Below are 12,355 nucleotides of genomic sequence, written 5' to 3' on the forward strand. Positions count from 1 at the left end.
AAACTTGCAAAGGAAATGCTAGAAAAGTTTTTGGAACATCAGCAAATCATCTGTGCAGCTCTGTATATAGGCACCTTCCTGCAACACATCCACCACAGGTGCCTAGTCGTTTTTTTATATATCTCCTGCCCTGGATGATCAGCTCTTACAAGTTAGGGCTACTCTCTCCACTGGCCTGAGAGATATGGTGGTTTTGCTTAAAATCTTCTTAAAACCTTGGTATAATAACTAAAAACTCAATTGTTTTCTGGTTTGTATAGCATATCGCAGCTCAAAAACCTGTATCATTTGTTGAAAGACCTTGTTTGCAACAACGTTGTAGGGTCTTTTATCTTTACAGATAAAAACTGCTATAGATTCTGTTATTTTTTTGGGCACGAGGTAAATTAATTGGAAGCTTGGAACTACCGGTCATCTCCAGAGTAGCTTGTTTAGGCAATACTATTTTGGATGTCGACTAAGATTATGGGTGATGTTGGGGATAAATGATTTCTCAAATTTGTTGTGTTACAACAGTAATTAATGTGAGTTACACAGCTAACATAAGACTTTGCTTTTATCCAGTTGCTCTTTACCAATGCACCATTTAAATCTGTATTATGTCCACACGTCTGATTTAAGTTTTGAAGACGCCGATTAAAGTTAAAGAGGACTCAACATTTTATGCAAGATAATAAAATGCTTTTTCCATAGAAAGCCTTAACAGGCGCATTAGCGACATCTACTGGATTGAACGCCAAAAACGAAGATAAGCAAAAATCTACATTCATTAATAGAGCAGGACAGAGATTAACAAGATTGTTCACAATGTAAAGAAACCATAGATTTAAAAAAAAAAAAAAAAAAAAAAAAAAAACTCACTCACAATTGTAAAATATATTTTAATATGGGAGAGCAATGGAAAATACATCAAATTTTGCGAATTACACTAAATTAAAACTATATTAATTCTCCCTGCTAATGCAAGATGAAGACCTGATTTGACAGACTCCTTCCATTTGTTAAAGTTAAATTTGTTTAATTGTAAATCTCAGGTAGGTTAAATGCTGTGGAGCAATTCACAAGAGCTAGTCAAATTTAATAAAATATATCCAACATATGCAATACTATCCATCCATCCATTTTCCAACCCGTTGAATCCGAACACAGGGTCACGGGGGGTCTGCTGGAGCCAATCCCAGCCAACACAGGGCACAAGGCAGGAACCAATCCTGGGCAGGGTGCCAACCCACCGCAGGACGCACACAAACACACCCACTCACCAAGCACACACTAGGGCCAATTTAGAAATGCCAATTCACCTAACCTGCATGTCTTTGGACTGTGGGAGGAAACCGGAGCGCCCGGAGGAAACCCACGCAGACACGGGGAGAACATGCAAACTCCACGCAGGGAGGACCCGGGAAGTGAACCCAGGTCCCCAGGTCTCCCAACTGTGAGGCAGCAGCGCTACCCACTGCGCCACCGTGCCGCCCTATGCAATACTATGTCATCTAAATTAAGAGGTGCTTTTTGTTTGAGTTCTTTCATGCAGATTGCAATACTTATAATGGTAAATAAAACTGCTGATTAAAAAAAAAAAAAAAAAAAAAACATCCTGCCTTGTTTCACTTTCAGTGATGAAATAATCAAGTTTAATATAAACTTACACATACTGAAACTTCTGGGCTGGTGATCAAAAGCCGAACCCAGTATGTCTGTATGAATTCAGACACAAAATTTACATAATGTAGAAACTGAGAAACCCAAATCAGCTCTGTCTAAAAGGACACCTGGGAACTGTATTCCTACTGATATAGATATTAAAATGAACATCAAGTTTGACCTTGTGAAAAAAGCAGAAGGAAACATTTTTCTGCTATATTTGTGAGAAATTTGGCTAGAATCTTGACATCAGTGACTAAACTGAGGCTATGAGACAGCATCACTAACCACAAATTGTATCCTGGAGCCACATAGGGCCGAGGATGGATTTTAAGAAGCGCTGTTCTAATCTTTCAGTTTACCCATTCATCAAGCCATTATCTTAATGTTTCTTCTCTTTCCAAATACTCCCATCTCTCCTATATTTCAGAGTAAACCGGATAAAAGCTCATCAACCAAAATGCTGCATTCATAATTTCTCAGCAACGTGACAGAACCAACCTCACAGAAATGGAATTAATGTTCACATTTTTTTTTTATTCCTAACATAACACTAAAATTCAGTTCCTTTAAAAGACAATTAACACTGTATTGTGGCTGTGGACAAAATTCTCTAAATATCTCAAATACTGGAAAGAGAGAAATCATTAAGTAGTAGTTCCATATACAGATTCATTATAAAGCATTTCAATTTTGCATAACTAAAAAGGTTCACAACAGATTATCACATTTCCATATTTAAATCTATGCTTATCGCAAGATGAAAAATCCATAAGATTTAGGATTAGACAGTGACTGAAATGATTTGTTTAAAAATTTTGCCTGAAGCCAAAAACAAAATTAAAAAGTGCTTACTGCCAAAACTGACTCTACTTTTATCGATAAACTTTTCACTTTCTGAACTTACTTTCTCTAGCACAGTGGCTGTTAAATTGTGGTCTGTGGGCCATGCATGGTCCCCAAGTGCGAGTCAAGTGCTCCACAAGTAGCCAGTCATTGGGGGAAAGTGACTTTTAAAAATCACTTAGATACATTAGTCTGTTAAGTATTTCATTAAGCATTTATTTGTAACAATCAAGGGTGCTACTTGACATCAGCATGAAATCAGAATATTTAGATCAATGAGAAATTAGTCTAAAACTACCACTACACAGGACACCATCTAACTTTCTTGTGGACATTAGCCACCTTTGCTTCAATCCCACACCTTCCTGCTCTGCTTCTGTTTGCGTGATTTTGTCACCCCTCTATGTCTCTCACTCTCAAACATTCAATAACAGTTTCCCACCAGTTCGGTCTTTCTCAGTCAGTGCAAAGGACTCTCGTCTAAACTTGTTTTGATGTTAGCCTGGACAGCTCACATCTTGTTAAGACAGTCCATTAAGGGATTATTATGGATCACTGGCTGAATCTGGGACTTTGAAACACAAACATAGCTACCTTGAAGTTTAGTATTTTTAACATAAATACCCTTCCCAAATTCAAATTTTACAAAGTGCAATGCAAAGTTACAACCATAGATGATGGTTAGATTCAAGTGGTCCGCGTTTAGATAAAACTTTAGCAAAGTGGTCCTTGATCCAAAACACAGGGTACCATTGCTCTAAGACAAGGTCAAAAGGACCATAAGCCTATCTTGGGCAACATAAGGGCAAAACTAGTTGGAGTGGTCCAATGCCTGACACACTCAGACACATGCACAAACTCTCACACATACTCTGCTAGTTTAGAGTTACCAAGTAACTTAACCAACATATCTTTATAAAATGAGCATTGTGCATTATATTGATCCTCACACATATGGAGAAATTGAAAACAGAGAGGTTTGAATTTTAATCCAGGAATCTGGACCTTTGAAGAAGCAGCTCCAGCATTTGAACTACCATAATGTCTCCTGTTAAAATGCCTAATTACAGCTGCCTATTTGTACACAACAGAAAGAAACAAACAATTGTGAAACCTAAAATAATTCATGAATTCACAAGAATATCTGCAATTTGACTCAGAGGCACTTAAAGTGTTCCTACTACTACAGATGTTGATATAAAGATGCGTTGCTATCTTTTTACCTATACAAATTTACTGTATGTGTTTAATCTGCCCATCATATTTGACTAAGTGGCTGCACCAAAACCACCAACACATGATTATACAGTACTTTTATGATTAAGCAAAAACTTTGGAACTGTGCAGAATGTTTTGATGGGATTGATTCAACTGCAGTGCCATAGATTCTGCTGACCTACAACTCAAAGCCTGAGGCTTGCAGCCTGAAGACATAAAACACAGCAGCAGTTTCACAAAAAAGATATTAGATCTTTTATCAAACAACAGGCATTTAAGTGCAGTTTTAAATATCAAAGCACAACTCCAAAAATTAAACAAAAAATCTTTTTTTAAAAAGTGTTACTGTTAGTTTAAAACAGAAATGGAAATGATATAAACAACAGATATTACCATATTAATAAACATTAATACAAACATGCAAGGACATCATCAAGTATATACTTTAGCTGTGATTCTAAAACTTAATTAGTGAGCTTGAATCTATAACCACAACTCACGTGGAGATAGAAGCAAAAGTCAACTACGCAGTTACAGCAGCACACAATAATGTGGAATTAGAAGAGTAAACCCAAAAATCCAACAAATCAAAGATCTGTTAGGCATGTCTGAATGCAGACAAAGTACTAAAATTAAGGTGATTTTTACATGTCTTTGCAATAGTAACAATACTGATTTTATTTTTTGACTGAGGCATAGATGTATAAAATTTGTTTTTTTACTAATTTATTTTGGACAAACAGAAAGATAACCAAAAATGTAAAGCATTCATTGGGTATTAAAAAAAGAATGAAAACTGTTTTAATTCTGTGTAGGATAAGATGTAAATATTTTTTTCTGCCAGAGCAACACCTCTTTCTATCTTAATGAGATAACATCTTAGAAACACTATCTTCATATGTTTAAACACCATATCACATTGCAAACCTTAAGAAAGTCCTAGGGTGCAGTAATAAAATCCAGAAGCTGTTGACTGTATCCTTATTGAAACCTCTTCTGCCCATATGGTGCCAGAAGAGCAGGTTTCATTGCTAAGTGAATCAGCCCACATTTATAACTCTTAAGCACAGCTGCTCCATGGCTCTTCTCACAGATATTCTGAGAGATTGCCTTGAAAAGAAACTGCAAAGCAATTCATGGGACAAATGAGCTTGAACACTTGTGTTGGTAAATAATAAGCAAAATGTATAGTAATTCTAGAGCATTGTAGTGCATAGCATGTTCAGGAATTGCAACTCATTACACCACAAAATCTGGAAAAAAAAAACAAAAAACAAAAAACACCTGGCAGTTGCAGATAACAGCATTGACTTAGTCACAGAAACTCTTGTTAGTTCAGTGAAACCAAGAAACATGCACTTGATTGGACCTTCCCACTGCTAAACAGGCCATTTTTCCTACATTCACAAAGAAGCAAAAGAGTTTCCAAAACTTCTGGGTGCATCCCGATATCTGCATCAGTGGAATCAATGAAACGCTTAATGAAACTCAGAAACCATTCAAGGCAAACATCAAAAGTGAAATAATCTTTAATAAGGTTTCTTGTGTGAGTCCATTAATCCAGTGATGCCACCTCACAAACTGGTTTTCTACCAGTTTCAATGCTAAAAACAGTTATGTGGCAACTATCAAAACTAAGATATACCAGATATCAGATATACCATAAGCTGCATAATGTCTTACACACCTGCCATTCAAGCCTCAATCCATTTTTGCACCCATCCACATTCAAACCTGTTTTCCAAAGCTTCCAATAAAGTAAAACATTGTTTTAACTATTGACACCATCATATTAACCTTGCACTAAGTTACTTTGCAAAATGCCTACTGGCACTACAAAAGACATGCAACATTACTTTCATCCTAGTGTAGGAACAGAGAGAGCTAGCTTTCAAAGTGCGACCACAGGGTCAGTCACTGTAACTAACTCACATTTTATTTGAAACCTCTTTTGAAATTCATTTGTTGATTCTTGTCATACTATTGTTGCCAACAGGCTAGGCCTTTGCACCCTACAGTTCTGTATTGAAAGATGCATAAAACTGAATGGATGGCATTTATAAAAGTTTAAAGAAGTAGCAGTTAAGATAAAATGAAAAATGTCAAATATGTTGGACAATAACACCTAAAACATGTAAACCCCAAAATGCTGTATAACCCTAACAAAACTTACTTAATATGTAATTTCTCAGAATGTAGAAAAACAATAATTGTGTTATACTTTTACAATCCATAAGCTGTTTTAGATAGTGGCAAACTATAATAATTTAAAAAACAACACTTTTTGCCCCTGTCAAATAATGCTTGAACCTAAGGTTAGTTAGAAATTGTCCTCATACAGTATATGAACTCTAACACAACAGGACTGTTTGTTTTTAGGAAGACAAGCTTACTGTGTGAGAGTTCTGGAGGCCAACATTTTTAATTAAAAGGCAGCAAAGTTATTTGTCACATAAAGTGGTTTGATGTATTGTTTGATTACAGCTGAATAGCTATCTAAACAGAACCATACTGTAATCCTTCAACCAAGTAATAAACGTCTGCGACAAGTGATGTGTAACACTTTGCTATTCGCCAAAACAAATTCCCTCAAAGGGAACTGAAGCTATATACTGTATGTGATTTCCTTTTTTTTAATAAACGTCCAGATCTGGAGCCCTGTTCAGAGTGTAAGTCAAACACAAATAAGACAAAATGTTCCGCAACAACGTTACGCTAAACTGCATCTTCCATTTCAAAATGTTTTAGTGCAGCCATACCGTATCTGCCATTCTGAACTGTTTTATGTAAAAGTCACGGTACTTGGATGGTCAACTGGCAAAGCAGGAGGCTTCCGATTCAGATCCTGACACTTACTTTGCGAGCCTGAGCGCATTAATTTGCCTGCCAACGTACTATCCGTTTTATTCTGGGTTGCACACTTGATGCAGAGTCTAGATGGGCTGGGGTGCTCTAAAATTTCACTCTATCGGAAGAATCTGCTGTCACTGTCTGCGAATACGCGACACTATACAAAGACGTGAAATTACCGTCACGAAAAAAGGGTCATTTTCTTACAATAACACTATACTGTATGTGATTAATATAATTTAATATAACATTACTAAATCTAAAAAACCCTTGTCAACAAATAGCTTTTCTGTTTCAATTTAAATTTAACAGCTTATAACGGTAGGGCGACCCCTTAAAAGATACAATATGGGAACACCGCTGCCTATTCCGTGAGCGCAACACAGAAACCAGCGCGTCACTCTACCCCTGGGTACGCTCACTCGTAATGGTTCAGCGTCAACTCGCCAAATTACCTAACACGCACAACTGACACAACACTGAAAACAAGCATATTCTGCACATATTAATAATGTCACGTAGGAAAAAAAGCGTCAGGTATAAATGTAACGCTTGCCACGCAATCGGAGGTAATGCGATCTTCAATGCACAGAAACTCAGTCGTATTCAACGTCTGAGTGGTGTTGGCAGTTAGAATAGCACTACAGAAATAACTACAGTATGTATGTCATAAGTCCCTCTCACTGAACAAACAAAAACACAAATCTGTATCAATAAATGTAAAACTTAACTTTTGATGTTATACCGGTTCGAGTTTGCGTCCTGCTCTGCTTTGGCCACACTTACACTGAAGTACCCTATCCTGTTGCCTGTTACACGAAAAGTCGATTTCGAAAGCATCCATTGGAATAAGTAAATTGTGTGCAATATTGTACAAAGAAATTGATGTATTAACTATATCAACGAGTGTGTTAACAGCAGGGAGTTTCGAAATGCGCCTCTTTAAGAATACTAGAAATTAAACTTTTCACATCATGGTGATAAATCAAAACCATAAGTGTTTTGTTCCCCTCAGTGACAGTTCTAACAAAAAGTGGGAATCGGCATGCAGAGTTATTTCACCTTCCATGACACCATCCACCACTCCTTATAGGCCGTTATCACCGACACGCTCCCTATAAACGAGTGTGTTTCTCGCTCACATCCAACGAGACGGGACGCTCGGGCGTTACCGATACAGTACTCTTCTTTCTGACGACTACTTTAACAACAACAACAACCGGAAAAAAGGACAGCATGGGAGCCGGTGGATCATCCAAAAACCCAGGTTACATGGTTAAAAAGTAACACATGGCTCTACAAAAAAATCTTCCGGGTTTAAAATAAAAAAACGCTCCCTTCAGTGTGTAAAAAAAAAAAAAAAAAAAAAAGGCATTTGTGCATCTGTCGCGCTTCCATGGTTCAAAATAAACTTACCGGTACTTCATAGTGCTCAGGTACGTAACTTAATCCGAAGAGTGGCCGAGTGGCCGACCTCGCTCCTCCGAGCAATTTTACTTTGGGTTGTCCCCTCCCCACGAAGAGGCGGGACTGAGGAGTTCACCTGCCCCGTCGCACCGCTCCTTGACTATACCGAGAGGTCTGCGTTTTCAGGAAAAGCATTATACAGTACTCTGCTACTTAGAGGCCATGCGACGTCTTCGAGATAATGGAAAATGCTTAAGTGTCCTTCTTGGTCTTGCCCAACAGGTGCGCGTTCTCGTGTAGGCTTTCTGTTTTAAAGATTTCCCCAGAGTGCCGCATGTAAATGAGTCCGTCTGCTTGAGTATCTCCCGGCGAACGACCGGGGGCTGGCCTCGGGCCTGGTACTGTCTTCCGATCGGTCTTCGCGCTTTTAGTGTAGTGTTCAGTAAGTGCTAGCGATACTCCTGCACCTTATTATGTTTTTGAGAGAATAGCCCCAGTTCATTTACGCCAGGGTGGGAGTGTTCGGGGTGTCCTCTTGGAGTTTTTGCGCGGTCGCCGGCCATTATCCTAACGGGAGAAGCCAGGGCTTGGCTACGCCCCAGATGAAGACTGACCTAAAGGAATTTGCACGTGACTACGTGATCCATTCATTTTCTAAACCCGCTTGTCCATAGGAGACTCGCCGGAAAACTGCAGTCAACCCTAGCAAGCACAGGAGGAAACCCAAACGAACACAGGGAAAACATGCAAAATTCATGCAGAGAACACCTGCGACTTCAACTCCAATCTCCATTATCACTGCAGCAGGAAACCACCAGTGTACTATTATATCTTTGCTAAAGCTTATTAAAATGACACTACAATTGTTATATTTACCATCCAAAACTGGGGGTAGAAGGAGTGCTGCAGAACCTCTAAGCCAACAGTAAGTAAACAAGGTATGTCTAACGTTCACATATTCACTTTGTGTAGTTAGCAATTAACCCATATCATGAAGCACAAAAGTATATACAGTAATTGATTACTTTACAATCCATCCTCCAAATCCTTTTATCCAGAGCAGGATGAAGGGAACTGGGGTCTATCCCAGTAAGCACTGGGTGCAAGTAAGAAACAGTCCCAGTACAGGGCACCAGCCAATTGCTGGGTGATGACAGACACACATATCAGGGGCCAATTTAACTTTGCCAGTCCATCTAACCTACTTATGTTTGGTCAGTGGGAAGAAACCCATGTGGACACGAAGACAACATGCAAACCCCAAGCAGGGAACACCTGGGACATGAACCTCAGTCTCCTTATTGCATGGCAACAGCACTACCACTGTGCCACCCTACAAATCTGTCAGATGCTAAAAAAAAAAATAGCCAGCAGACTTTGCATCCAGGACTCCTCTTACTGATCCCAGTCTATCCTCCTCTGCAGCAGTTTTATTCTTGATGGAGAGAAAAAAGAAAGCAAACGTCAAGTCAATTAATGAATGAAGGTGGGTACACAATGCCATAGAGATGGATTGTGAGTTTGTTTTGCATGCCTCCAGGCTGTGTTGAAAAGCTAGATGCATTTGATCAGCACGGATAGTGGAGAGGATGTTACAACTGGTGCAAGGCCATTTCAAAATGTAGATTGCACAAGAAATTGCCAGTTCATAATGATGCTGTTCAGACAATCGGTGAGTTAGAGTAGTCATTTGCAAATTATTTACACTCCCAATAACAACCTAGACATGTCCTTGTGGCTGTCTTGCCCTCCATTGATAGGGAGTGCTAATTATGTTGCAGTTGTAAGTTAAACATTTGTACAGTCTAAAGACCGGTTTTCCATTTCCCAGCATGCACAAGGGCTTTCAATGCTTAATTGGTACTTTTAATAAGCCTCTAGATGTAAAAGAGCCACACCTCTGAGCAATAAGTTCACTTTATCTTTGATTACAGCTCATTCTAAGACCTATCACACAAATATTTGAAGCCAGTACCTTAGATAAACCAGTAATTTGATTTTTAAACAGGAGAAATCGCTGAGATGCACCAGTGAGTGAATGGAAAATACTGACTGGTTTGTTCTTATACTCACAGAGTCAATTATGCAGCTTTTAACTAGTTGATGAAAAAACTAATTTGTTTAATTACACTTTGACACTCCTCTAAATTTGCTTTATTTCATTTGAAGATGCAAAAAACTCATTCTATGAACATTTAGTCACAGACAAGGTAAGATCTAGAATGACTTAATTTCATATTACATCTCTTATTTGTAAGAGGTCTTGAACACTTTTAAGGCAGTAGCAAGTCATTGTAGGAAGACATAGTGTTACTTTTATAATGGATTCCAGCTCCTCTGGAGCATTTCTACACTTTACACAGCAGTGGTATTGCGGTAGGAGTTCTAGTTTTCAGTTTAGTGTGTACTTCCCAGTATACCTCTAATGGTAAATGAGATCCACAAAGATAGTTAAATGTAAACCATCCATCCATCCATTTTCCAACCCGCTGAATCCGAACACAGGGTCACGGGGGTCTGCTGGAGCCAATCCCAGCCAACACAGGGCACAAGGCAGGAACCAATCCTGGGCAGAGTGCCAACCCACCGCAGGACACACACAAACACACCCACACACCAAGCACACACTAGGGACAATTTTAGAATCACCAATCCACCTAACCTGCATGTCTTTGGACTGTGGGAGGAAACCCACGCAGACACGGGGAGAACATGCAAACTCCACGCAGGGAGGACCCAGGAAGTGAACCCGGGTCTCCTAACTGCGAGGCAGCAGCGCTACCACTGCACCACCGTGCCGTCCTAAATGTAAACCAAACTTAAAAATTAATTGAACAGACTTCCGTTAATCTGAATGGACTTTAACTGTTAGACTTTCCTAAGATATTTAGTGACTAATTATTTGGACTAGCACAATTTCAGTCTGACAGGAAAGATTCACACTATCTTCCTCAACATTGTACTAATTATCATTATGTTTAAAGGCAGGAGTTAGCCTTTGCATTAAAAAAGAGGTGCAGAAGTTAAGTAACCGTGGAAATCCAGCAACAGGTTTGGAAACTTGTGAGTGTGAGCTGTGTTATGCAATTTGAAAGAAAAAAAAATGTGCTTAAGTTGTTTTTAGGCAATCAGTATGATCTAGTCAGTGAGGCATTAAACCATAAAGTATACTTCTGACCTGCGTAGATCATGATTTGCTAAAACCTGGGTATAGAAATATATTTTTTGATACAGAAAGGTTCTATACAGAACAAAAAGTGTTTAAAATATGCAATATTTTGACATTTTGTTTATGTCGTGTTTACATTCATTCAATTACTCTTAAAAGCCTTCAGAATTAGGTTTCGCATGCACACAGAAAAAATCTCGTCTGCCATTTTAATACTTTCAACTCCTGAAGGGCAACAAGTACCAACAGGTCAGAAAACAGAACAAAAAAAAAGGTATGCAGACAAACAGAACTTAAAATAAAACTGCCTGGAACTTAGTCAGTACATGGCCCTACTGCATAACAGTAAAAAGAAATGGAAAAATTACACTGGGGTCAGAAGGTATGACAATTGATTATTAATTGCTTTTGAAATAGAGTCTGCTGTCTTCTTAATCACAAAATATCTCTCCACAGTACAGATATAAATCCAAGATGTATACAGTGTTAATACAAATAATTTCCAGAATATCAAATACACTCTTACTTTTTTTTTTTTTTATAAAATGAAAACAAAAATCTCAATGTGATGTCTGAACTTTGTAAGTATTGATATGAGCACTGTTTGTACAGTGTCTCCACTGCCAATGGCATAGTTAGACCTGTATTTCAGGAAAAGTATAATCATGGCATGCACTGCTTCTTTTGGCCGGGTGCCCAGAAATAATGGAGAAGAAATCCTTTTCAGTTCTTTTTTGCAGGGTATTAATTGTAATGATATGTACTGTTATTTGTTTTTTGTTTTAACAATGTAATAGTTTTGATAGGTTTTTAGAAGTTGTATGATTGTACTGTATATGATTTGGCATATTACTGTGTCCTTGTCTGGACCGGGATAGGATCATTAGTGTAAGGCACAAATCACAGAAATGCTAATTATCTCCAATAACTGCAAAGACATTCATGTTTGGGAAAGGTGAGGATACAAAGTTTAAGGATTTTTACACATTTATGTATTAGGTGCTGTGGTATGAGGTGGTGCTTTTGGCAACTCCTCAAAACCAAAACAACACATTGGAGCAAAAGGAAAATGGGTGGGGTTATATCTTTATAAATAAAAATTACCTTGAGAGTGGAGTGAAAACAGTGAATACACAAAGTAAAAAGCAAGTAAAAAAAACAGCATGTCTACTGCTTCTCTGAGAGGTCGGGGCCTCAGTGGTTCCTGTCAGTACCCTAACA

The 12,355-nt window shown here is 38.3% G+C and overlaps 2 protein-coding genes across 2 annotated transcripts in view; one reads left to right on the forward strand and one right to left on the reverse strand.

The window, feature by feature from the left end:
- Window positions 1-8,529, reverse strand: part of LOC114650310 (E3 ubiquitin ligase TRAF3IP2-like) — a 99,024-nt gene extending 90,495 nt beyond the window's left edge. The window contains exon 1 of the mRNA XM_028799862.2: window positions 7,975-8,529. The gene's annotated coding sequence lies outside the window, so the exon portion shown is untranslated. The remainder of the gene's footprint in view (window positions 1-7,974) is intronic.
- arl13b (ADP-ribosylation factor-like 13b) overlaps window positions 1-12,355 on the forward strand; it is a 326,110-nt gene that overhangs the window by 219,980 nt on the left and 93,775 nt on the right. The window lies entirely within an intron of this gene.

The sequence above is a fragment of the Erpetoichthys calabaricus genome, chromosome 4 (assembly GCF_900747795.2).
Source record: "Erpetoichthys calabaricus chromosome 4, fErpCal1.3, whole genome shotgun sequence".
Taxonomy (NCBI): Eukaryota; Metazoa; Chordata; class Cladistia; order Polypteriformes; family Polypteridae; genus Erpetoichthys; species Erpetoichthys calabaricus.